This window comes from Somniosus microcephalus, chromosome 16, assembly GCF_052327205.1.
Source record: "Somniosus microcephalus isolate GS21.2 chromosome 16, FLI_Smic_1.0, whole genome shotgun sequence".
Classification (NCBI taxonomy): Eukaryota; Metazoa; Chordata; class Chondrichthyes; order Squaliformes; family Somniosidae; genus Somniosus; species Somniosus microcephalus.
In genome coordinates this window covers 1572194-1583891 of record NC_141002.1, presented here as the reverse complement: position 1 = coordinate 1583891, position 11698 = coordinate 1572194, and the positions used below count along the sequence as shown (strand labels likewise).

General features: G+C 46.1%; 1 pseudogene; it reads right to left on the bottom strand.

The window, feature by feature from the left end:
- LOC147105938 (uncharacterized) overlaps positions 1-11698 on the bottom strand; it is a 68620-nt pseudogene that overhangs the window by 18531 nt on the left and 38391 nt on the right.

Below are 11698 nucleotides of genomic sequence, written 5' to 3'. Positions count from 1 at the left end.
TCCCCCCCCCCCTCCGCCTCCCCTCGCCCGGCCTCTCCTCCCGCTCTCCTCCCCCCTCGCCCTCCGCCTCTCCTCCCCATCCCCCGCCTCTCCTCCCCCCTCCCCCTCCGCCTCTCCTCCCCCCCTCTCCTCCGCCTCTCCTCCCCCTCCGCCTCTCCTCCCCCCTCCCCCTCCGCCTCTCCTCCCCCTCCCCCTCCCGCCTCTCCTCCCCCCCTCTCCTCCGCCTCTCCTCCCCCTCCGCCTCTCCTCCCCCCCTCTCCTCCGCCTCTCCTCCCCCTCCGCCTCTCCTCCCCCCCTCCGCCTCTCCTCTCCCCCCTCTCCGCCTCTCCTCCCCGTCTCCTCCTCACTCTCCTCCTCCTCACCCCCCCCTCTCCTCCTCACCCCCCCCTACGCCCTCCGCCTCCCCCTCACTTACCCAGGGCCTCCGAGCAGAGGAGACCGAGGCCTGCAATCCAGAGGACGGCCCGGGGCCGCGAAAACTGCCTCCATTTCCTAGGCCGAGGGCTGGGGGCGGGGCCCGGGGGGAGATGGGCGGGGCCCGGGATTGTTTATCCGTCCTCTGTCTCTCTCTCTCTCTCTCTCTTCCTCCCTCTATCTCTCTCTCACTCCCCCCTCTCTCTCACTCTCTCACTCTCCCTCTCTCCCACTACCCCTCACTCTCTCTCCCTCTCTCTCCTCCTGTCTCTCACTCTCACTCCCTCTCTCTATCTCCCTCTCTTTTTCTCTCTCTCTCTCAATTCAATTCAATTCAAATCGCTTTATTGGCATGACAAGTTACATCTTATGTTGCCAAAGCATCGGAAAACATTCATGTTTGTTCACAAAAATACAGATCTATCCATACAGTGTATAAACAGATCTATCCCTGAGTGTATAAATTACTTTCATATAATTTATTATACTCTTCTTATATTTAGTGGTTGTCCCTCTGTTTTATGGCAAGCTGTAACATAGTGTGCCGCTAGTGTTACGCAATTTCTCTCTTCCCCTAGTAGGTATGGGAGTTTTGGTCGTCATTCAATTTCTGAATTCCGGGCATATTTTTGTGAATTTTGGGTAGAAATTCTCCCTTATGCCCTGATATTTTCTACAAGCTGTGAGGAAGTGCATCGCTGTCTCCACCACTCCCTGACTGCAGTGAGAGCATATCCTGTCCTCTCTTGGTAGCCCGTCTGTCTGTGTCTACCTTTTTCGATCGCCAGGTTATGTTCACTAAGTCTGTACATTGTCAAAGTTTTTCTCAGTTTGCTATCCTTTACCATGGTCAGGTAATCAGCCATGTTGTATTGTCTGTTTAGGGCCAAGTAGCAATTGAGTTTGCTTTGGGTTTTTGTTGTTTCTGCCCAATATGACAGATATTTTTCCTTTTGCTTAGCGACGATTGTGTTGGGTCGAATTCTTTGTGTTACGCTGTCACTGTCCTGGGGCTGGTTATTGTTAGTAGTGTTAGTAGTTACTTCACTGAGTCCCAGGACTAGTTGACTGAGTTGACCTCTCTTGCATTTCAGGGCTTTGTAATGATAACATTGGGGGTTGCTCATTTCTAGGTGTTTCCAAAATTTGGTGGCTCTTTTTTGGATAGTGATTATTAATGGATATTGGCCTAGTTCTGCCCTGCATGCATTGTTTACGGTTTTCCTTTGAGTCTGGAGGATGCTTTTACAGAATTCTGCATGTAGGATCTCAATTGGGTGTTTGTCCCATTTTGCAAATTCTTGTTGTGTTAGCGGTCCCCACGCCTCAGTGCCATAGAGTGCAATTGGTTCAATTACTGATTTAAAAATTTTGAGCCAAATGCTAATTGGGATTTCTATTTGGATTGATTTTTTAATGGCATAGAAAGCCCTTCTTGCTTTCTCTTTCAGTTCATTCATAGCCAGATGAAAATTTCCCGTAGAACTGATTTTTAGGCCCAAGTATGTGTAGTTAGTGGTTTGTTCAATTTTGGTTGTTCCTAGTGTGAAATTTATTTTGGGTCCCTGATGTCTGGATCTTTGCTGGAACACAAGGATTTTGGTTTTTTGGGGATTTATTGTCAGGGCCCAGGTCTGGCAGAACGACTCCAGCAGATCCAGGTTCTGCTGTAGACCCTCCTCAGTTGGTGACAGCAGAACCAGGTCATCTGCATAGAGGAGGAATTTAACCTTGGATTCATATAGGGTGAGGCCGGGTGCTGTAGATTGTTCAAGTAGTTTTGCCAATTCATTTATGTAAATATTAAAGAGTGTCGGTGAGATGGGCGAGCCCTGCGTCACCCCCTGCCCCTGTGGGAAGTATTTTGTTTGTTTGTCTCCAATTTTAACTGCACATTTGTTGTTTGTATACATTGATTTAATTACATCATATGTTTTTCCCCCTACCCCGCTTTCGATAAGTTTCAGGAATAAACCGTCATGCCAGATGGAGTCGAAGGCCTTCTGGAAATCTATAAAGCATGCGTAGATTTTGCTTTTGTTTTGATGAACGTGTTTGTCAATTAGGGTCTGTAGGGTGAAGATATGATCTGATGTTCTATAGTTTGGCAGGAATCCAATTTGGCTTTTACTCAAGACATTGTGCTCCTCAAGGAAGTTTATAAGTCTTTTGTTTATGATACTACAGAATACCTTCCCCAGGTTACTGTTTACACAGATGCCTCAATAGTTATTTGGGTCGACTTTGTCCCCACTTTTGTATATGGGCGTTATGAGTCCTTTGTTCCAGATATCAGGGAAGTAACCGACACTCAGAACCACGTTGAAGAGTTTTAGGATAGCCAGTTTCATTTTATCGTCTGTGTGTTTAATCATCTCGCTTAGTATGCCGTCTGCACCGCAAGCTTTTCCTGGTCGCAGGTCCTTGAGTTTTTCAAATAGTTCTTTTTCTGTTATTATGGAGTCTTGCGGGTTTTGGTTATCCTTTATGGCCATTTCGAGCTTTTCCAATTTTTTGCATATTTGGTGTTGCTCTGGCCTTAGTGTGTTTTTCTGGTATAATTTTTCAAAGTGGTTTTCCCATGTGTCTCCATTTTGAATGGCCAATTTGTTTTTTGTGTAATGTATTCCATTTGTCCCAGAAACAGTTGGAATCAATGGATTCCTCAATGGAGCTGAGTGTATTCTTAATATACTGCTCTTTTTTGGTTCTGAGTGTGTTTCTGTATTGTGTTAGTGTCTGACAATAAGCAAGGCGTAATTCCTCGTTTTATGGCTGTCTGTGTTTTTGGTTTGATATTTTTCTAAGTTTTTTCCTCATGTTATGGCAATCTGGGTCAAACCATTTTTCATAGTTTTTTGTTTTGGGTTTGTTCTTGCGAGCTTTCAAGTTTGACCTTGTTGCCAAATTATCAAAAATATTGTTTAGGTTATTCACTGCCCGGTTTACGCCTTCTTTATTGTGAGTGTATATGTTATCCAGAAAGGTGTCCAAGAGAGCTTGAGTTGATTCATGGCTAATTGCTTTATGGTATTTTTCCGTGCTGTTTTTGGCCCATCTGTACGATTTTTTGGTGTTGTACAGCTTACTGGGTTGTGTTTCTGTGTTGGTTGTTTCTGTCATAGTAATTTGACAGTCATAGTAATTTGACTGTGGTCTGACAGTGTTGTTTGTGGTTTGACTGTGAATGCTCTGAAAGAGGATGGGTCCAAATCCGTAATCATATAGTCTACGGTGCTACAGCCAAGAGGTGAGCAATAGGTCGATCTTCCTCGGATGTCTCCCATGAACCTACCATTGACAATGTACAGACCCAGGCTTCGACAGAGCTGCAGTAGCTGTTTTCTGTTGGTATTTGTCTGCTTGTCGCAGTTATGCCTGTATGGATGGGAAGGGATATCGAAGTGGTTATTCCCGAATATGTAATTGTTTCCCTGATTATTGGTGAAGTCTGGTTCTTCACCAGTTCTTGAATTGAGGTCACCACAGATCAACACGTTCCCCTGGGCCTGGAATTGGATAATCTCCCTCTCAATGTTGGAGAAGGTGTCCTCTTTAAAGTACGGGGATTCCATCGGGGGGATATAGAGTGCGCAAATGAAAACATCTTGGGGGTTAGAGATAATCCCCCTCTCAATTTTGAGCCACATGTGGTTTTCGCCCTTTTTTATAAATTTGATGCAATTCTTAAGCTCTGTTTTAAACCAAATCAGTATGCCTCCGGAGTCTCTGCCTTGGGTTACTCCTGGCAATTTATTGGAGGGGACCACCAGCTCTGTGTACCCTTGGGGACGGCCAGTGTGTCGTCCTTCTCTATACCAAGTTTCCTGTAAAATGATAATATCCAGATCTTTAGTTTCATCCATGAACTCTGGGGTCATACTCTTCACGTCGAGCACCGAAGAGCGTAGACCTTGGATATTCCAGGTCGAAATATATAAGGATTTCATATTAAGTTTGATCTTTTACTATGATAGGTTAAAGAATGATACGTATTTGTCGTGTCTAAATGGGGGAAAAAAGATCATCTCAATTGTCTATAAATGCTAATACTACTTGGTTACAATTCTTTCTAGTAATTAGTCCTTGATTTTTATTAAAAATTTTTTTTTTTCATTTTCTGATCCATAAGGCGGATGTAGATGCTGCTGCACGTCTGCTTAGTGTCTCTTAATGGATTGTCTCTGCCTGAGGTATTGCGTACGCCCTGTGCATCTCTCCCTCTGTCTGGCTGGGGGCAGTCCTGCTCCCCTGTAGGACAGGAGTGGTGCAGGTCTGATGTTGTTGTGCATGGGGGTCCACTCTGGTCCTGGTTGGTGTGGTGGTGGTCTCTGTAGTAGTCCTGGTATGTACCTCGCTGATCGCTGGTGGTCGGGGGGGGGGTCCTCCTGGAGTCTGGGTATGGACCCGGTTAAAAGCGACGTCCTTCAGGGCTTTAGCAAAGATCGATATTCGCTTCCTGTGGATGTGGACGCGGTCGTGAAGACATTCCACATCGAGGGTGGGGTGTTGGGCCAGGTGCACGTTGTGTTTTAATTCACAGTCTCTTGCTATGCTGGCATTTATCTCATGAATTGTGTTGTTGTTAAAGTCTGTTCTCGGCAATATTGTGGAAACAGTGATTCTAGTGTTTGGGAATGTATTGCTTGCCTTCTCAATCACTGCTCTGAGCGATGTTGCTACCCCTTTCTGCTGGGCCTTTAGGTCATTTGTGCCAGTGTGTATTATTATGTGTTTGGGGAAGCCTAATTGGGTTTTGGTCAGCCATTCCAGGGCTCTGTCTGTTGTTGGGCACCGGATCTTTTTTACTATATGTCTAGGGAAGAGCTTTTTCTCCCATAGAAATTTCCCATTTGAGTCCATGAGTATTACGATGTCAGCCTTGTTGGTGTTTACTGTCTGGTGGCTTTCGCCTGGACTCATAGGGTGTGTGTTGGACTGGGGTGGTCGTGTCTGGTGTGTGCACTCCTCTTGTGAGCGGCTCGCTTGTGGTTCCACAGTGGTGGGGGAAGACTGAGCTTCAGTATGCTGGTCGGTCTGTGTGGCACCCGCTGTATTGTGTGTTTGCTGCTGTTGTTCAGTGTGAGAGTGCAGCTGTTCAGTCCGGCTCTGTATTGTCTTATCTCTAGCCTCTGGCTGCTGGTCTAATGGTGCTATCTCTCCTCTATGGCTCTCTTTGTCTTTCTGCAGCTCTTTCACCTGATTCCCAAGTGAATTCAGCACTCTCCTGTATCTCTCTCTCTCTTGCTTTTGTTCATGTTTCAGTTTAAGGACCTCCTCTCTAAGTTTAACCAGCTCTGTCTCCACCTGGTTAAATTTATCCTTTAGTTGTATCAGGCTGTGTGATCCCGGGGTATGTGTCCGGTCGGCGCTGGAGGGCTCACTCACTTCTTGGCTAGGCTGCTCTTCTCTTTGTGAGCTGGAGGTGGTAGGGGGAGTATGTGTGGCTTCCTCCCTGGTAGTTACGCTGGGGTTAGTCAGCTGTATCATGTGGCTGTGGGGCCCCGGGGTGAGTGTCTGGTTAGAACTGTGTGGCTTGTTCACCTCCTGATCAGGCTGATTTACTCCTGGTGAGTTGTCAATGGTGGGGGGAGTGCGAGTCGCTTTTCCCCTGTTAGCCACTCTGGGGCTGTTCCTTCCCCTCGCTGTTATTTCTTTCAGTGTCTCGAAGGCCGTTTCAAAGTCGTCGAGGTTGCCTTGCACCAATATTGTTCCGTTATCGTACACGTTGACAGTCGTGGTTGCACTGTCCGGGTCCCCTGGTTTCTTAATTTTCAGTTTGGACCCATTAGCGGTTCTTTCCTGCTTAACCCTGGTATAGTGTGATTTTATTGCTGTGATCCAAGCCGCTGATTGATCTGAGTAAAAAATGAGATTACATTTTTTCCCAGTGCTGTACCAGTCAGCAAAAAGAGTTTCTGGTTTTTCTCTCAGCTGCTGTTGCTTGATCGATTTTTTAGCATTTTTATTGGTGTTGGGGGGAATCTGGAAGAGGTTGCTCTCAGTGTGCCTCGGGAGCTGCTGTGGCTCCTCCGATTCGCTCATTTTTAGTAGTGTAGAGGTAGAAAGTATTGTTGACTTTAGAATAAGCTTTTCTGGGGCCCCGGGTTTGGTGTTTCCCTCTCCCTGCTCGCAAACTTTCCCAGGCCCCGGACTCGCTCGCTCTCCAGGCCCCGTACTCACTGTCCTGGTCTGTGTCTGGGATTTGCTGTTTCCCGGTGTCTCCCGGCTGCTCCACTCCCCCTCAGGGGTCTCTGAGCCTCTGTCTTGGCCCGGCTCCTCGGGCCTTTCCCTGGCTTCAGGCTCCCTCCCCAGGACCCGTACTCACTGTATGCGTCTGGGAGCTGCTGCCTCACGGTGCCTTCGGGCTGCTCCCCTCTCCCTCAGAGGTCTCCAGGCCTCTGTCTCGGCCTGGCTCCTCGGGCCGTTCCCGGGCTTCTGGCTTAGTGTCCCGGCCGCCGCTCCGGCTCTGTGTTCCGGCCGCCGTTCAGGCTTAGTGTTGCGGCCGCCGCTCCGGCTCTGTGTTCCGGCCGCCGCTTGGCTCTGTGTCCCGGCTGCCGCTCCAGCTCTGTGTCCCGGCCGCCGCTCCGGCTCTGTGTTCCGGCTGCCGTTCAGGCTTAGTGTCCCGGCCGCCGCTCCGACTCTGTGTTCCGGCTGCCGTTCAGGCTTAGTGTCCCGGCCGCCGCTCCAGCTCTGTGTCCCGGCCGCCGCTCCGGCTCTGTGTTCCGGCCGCCGTTCAGGCTTAGTGTTGTGGCCGCCGCTCCGACTCTGTGTTCCGGCTGCCGTTCAGGCTTAGTGTCCCGGCCGCCGCTCCGACTCTGTGTTCCAGCCGCCGCTCGGGCTCCTCCTTGGTGCCTCGTTCTCCCGGTTTTTCCCCGGGTTTATTCCTTTCCTTCTTCTGTCCCTTTGCTTTGTTTCTTTTTGTCTTTGTTTCTTTCCGCTGTTTTCCTCGGATATTTTTTTTTCTCTGTCGGCTCTTGTCTTTGGTGGTCTTTTTGGCGGTCTTCTTCTTACTTAATCTAAACTAACCTAAACTTAAACTTAAACTAAACTAACTTAACTAAAATTAAATTTAACTTTTAAACCTTTTAAAACTTGAAATGAAACTTTTTTCCCCACTTTAAACACTAAAAACACTAAAAATTCAGCAGCCCATCTTCAGCGTGTGTGTATTCACTCTGTCTGCTCACTCTCTCACTCTGTCTACCCTCTCTCTACCCTCTCTCTACCCTCTCTCTCTCTCTCACTCACTCTCTCACTCTGTCTACCCTCTCTCTACCCTCTCTCTCTCTGTCACTCTCTCTGTCACTCTCTCTCTCTCTCTCTCACTCCCTCTCTCTCTCTCTCTCTCTCTCTCTCACTCTCTCTCGCTCTCAATCCCTCTCTCTCACTCTCTCTCTCTCTCTCTCTCCCTCCCCCGCTCCCTCTCACTCTCCCTCTCACTCTCCCTCTCTCTCTCCCCTCTCTCTCTCACCCTCTATCTCTCCCTCACTCTCTCTCACTCCCTCACCCTCTCTCTCTCACCCTCTCTCTCACACTCTCCCTCCCTCTCTCTCTCACTCTCTCACTCTCTCTCTCCCCCTCCCCCCTCTCTCTCTCCCCCTCCCCCCTCTCTCTCCCCCTCCCCCTCTCTCTCTCTCCCTCTCTCCCTCCCTCCCTCTCTCTCCATCACTCTCTCTCTCTCTCTCTCTCTCTCACTCTCTCTCTCTCTCACTCTCTCTCTCTCTCTCTCTCCCTCGCCCTCTCTCCCTCTCACGCTCTCTCTCTCCCTCTCACGCTCTCTCTCTCCCTCTCTCGCACCCTCTCTCTCACTCTCTCTCTTTCTCTCTCGCTCTCTCTCCCTTTCTCTCTCTCTCTCATACTCGCACCCTCTCTCACTCAAATTCAAATTGCTTTATTGGCATGATGACAAAGCACAGAAAAAGAACATATATAATTGAACAGATAAACGCAGATCTAGACATACAGTGTATAGACAAATATACCCATGTATACATAAATATACACACATATAATATACATATAATCTTTTCTTAGATTCAATGGTCACTGGTTGTCCCTCTGTTTATGGCAAGGTGTAACATAATTTGCTGCTAATGTTACACATTTTCTCTGTTCCCCTAATAGATATGAGAGTTTTTGGTGGTCATTCAAAGTTTTGATTTCAGAGCATATTTTTATGAATTTTGGGTAGAAATTCCCCCTTATGTCCTGATAGTTTCCACAAGTTGTGAGGAAGTGCTTCTCTGTCTCCACCACTCCCTGACTGCAGTGAGAGCACAGCCTGTCCTCTCTGGGCTGCCAGGTCTGCCTGTTTCGATGGCCAGGCTATGCTCACTAAGTCTGTACATTGTTTTTCTCAGTTTGCTATCTTTCACTATGGTCAGGTAATCAGCCATGGTGTACAGTCTGTTTAGGGCCAAATAGCAATCGAGTTTGTTTTGGGTTTTTGTCGTTTCTGTCCAATAGGTCAAATACTTTTCTTTTTGTTTAGTAATAATTGTGTTGGGTCGAATTCTCTGTGCTAGGATGTCACTGTCCTGGGGCTGATTATTATTAGTAGTGTTAGTAGTTACAGTACTTCACTGAGTCCCAGGACCAGTTGACTGAGGGGACTCTTCTTTATGTTCACCTCTTGGCATTTCAGGGCTTTGTAATGATAGCAGTGGGGGTTGCTCATTTTTAGATGTTTCCAAAATTTGATGGCTCTTTTTTGGATATTAATTAGTAGTGGATATTGGCCTAATTCTGCACTGCATGCATTGTTTGTGGTTTTCCTCTGAGTCCGGAGCATACTTTTACAGAATTCTGCATGCAGGGTCTCAATTGGATGTTTGTCCCATTTTGCAAATTCGTGTTGTGTTAGTGGGCCCCACACCTCACTGCCATAAAGTGCAATTGGTTCAATTACTGATTTAAACATTTTGAGCCAAATGCCAATTGGAATTTCTATTTGGATTGAATTTTTAATGGCATAGAAAGCCCTTTTTGTTTTCTCTTTCAGTTCATTCACAACCAAATGAAAATTTCCCGTAGAACTGATTTTTAAGCCTAAGTATGTGTAATTTGTAGTTTGTTCAATTTTAGTTGCTCCTAATATGAAGTTTATTTTGGGTCCCTGATGTCTGGATCTTTGCTGGAACACAAGAACTTTAGTTTTTTGGGGGTTTATTGTCAGGGCCCAGGTCTGACAGAACGACTCTAGCAGATCCAGGTTCTGCTGCAGACCCTCCTCTGTTGGTGAGAGCAGAACCAGGTCATCTGCTTAGAGGAGGAATTTAACCTTGGAGTCATATAGGGCGAGGCCAGGTGCTGTAGATTGTTCAAGTAGTTTTGCCAATTCATTTATATAAATATTAAAAAGAGTCGGTGAGATAGACGAGCCCTGTGCCATGCCACGCCCCTGTGAGAAATATTTTGTTTGTTTGTCTCCAATTTTAACTGCACATTTATTGTTTGTATACATTGATTTAATTACATAATGGCCCAGAAATTAGGTTCGGGGGCTTGCCGCGCGGCAAGCCCCCGATGTGCACTTACCCGGCGCGCTGACATTTCAATCCTGGCCCGCATTGCATTTCCTGTCACTGGCCCGTTAGGGTGAAAATATGATCCGATGTTCTATAATTTGGTAAGAATCCAATTTGGCTTTTACTCAAGACATTGTGCTCCATAAGGAAGTTTATATGTCTTTTGTTTATGATACTACAGAATACCTTCCCCAGATTACTGTTCACACAGATGCCTCGGTAGTTATTTGGGTCAACTTTGTCTCCACTTTTATATATGGGCGTTATGAGTCCTTTGTTCCAGACATCAGGGAAGTAACCGACACTCAGAACCAAGTTGAAGAGTTTTAGGATGGCCAATTTCAGTTTATCATCAGTGTGTTTAAGCATCTCATTTAGGATGCCATCTGCACCACAGGCTTTTCTTGGTCGCAGGTCCTTGAGTTTTTCAAATAGCTCTTTTTCAGTTATTGAGGAGTCTAAAGGGTTTTGGTAATCTTTTATGGTCAGTTCGAGCTTTTCCAATTTTTTACATATTTGATTTTCTGGTATAATTTTTCAAAATGGTTTTCCCATATTTCTCCATTTTGAATGGGCAATTCATTGTGTTGCTTTTTGTGTAATGTATTCCAGTTGTCCCAGAAACAATTAGAATGAATAGATTCTTCAATGGTGCTGAGTTTATTCTTAATATACTGTTCTTTCTTGGTTCTGAGTGTGTTTTTGTATTGTGTTAGTACCTGACAATAAGCAAGGCGTAATTCCTCATTTTCTGGTTGTCTGTGTTTTTGGTTTGATATTTTTCTGAGTTTTTTCCTCATGTTATAACAGTCTGAATCAAACCATTTTTCGTGGTTTTGTGTTTTGGATTTACTTTTGGAATATTTCAAGTTCGACATTGATGCCAAATTATCAAAAATATTATTTAGATTATTCACTGCCAGGTTTACGCCTTCTTTATTGTGAGTGTATGTGTTTTCCAGAAAGGTGTCTAAGAGAGATTGAGTTGATTGACTGCTAATTGCTTTCTGGTATTTTTCAGTGCTGTTTTGGGCCCATCTGTAGGATTTTTTAATGTTGTACAGCTTACTGGGCTGTGTTTCTGTGTTGGTTGTTTCTGTCCTTTTAAGATACGCAGTAATTTGGCTGTGATCTGACAGTGTTGTTGGTGGTTTGACTGTGAATGCTCTGAAAGAGGATGGGTCCAGGTCTGTAATCATATAGTCTACGGTGCTGATGCCAAGAGGTGAAGAATAGGTCGATCTTCCTAGAGAGTCCCCTCTGAACCTACCATTGACAATGTACAGACCCAGGCTTCGACAGAGCTGCAGGAGCTGCTTTCCGTTTGCATTTGTCTGTTTGTCGTAATTATTCCTGTGTGAATGAAAAGGAAGATCAAAATGGTTATTCCCAAATATGTAATTATTCCCCTGAGTACTGATAAAGTCTGGTTCTTCACCAGTTTTTGAGTTGAGATCACCACAGATCACCACATTCCCCTGGGCCTGGAAATGGTTAATCTCCCTCTCAATGTTGGAGAAGGTGTCCTCTTTGAAGAACGGTGATTCTGTAGGGGGGATATAGATTGCGCAAATGAAAACATTTTGCATGCTAGAAACGATGTCTTTCTTAATCTTGAGCCATAAATGATTTTCGCACTTTTTTATAAATTCAATGTAATTCCTAAGCTCTGCTTTAAACCAAATCAGTATGCCTCCAGAGTCTCTGCCCTGGGTTACTCCTGGCAGTTTATTGGAGGGGACCACCAGCTCTGT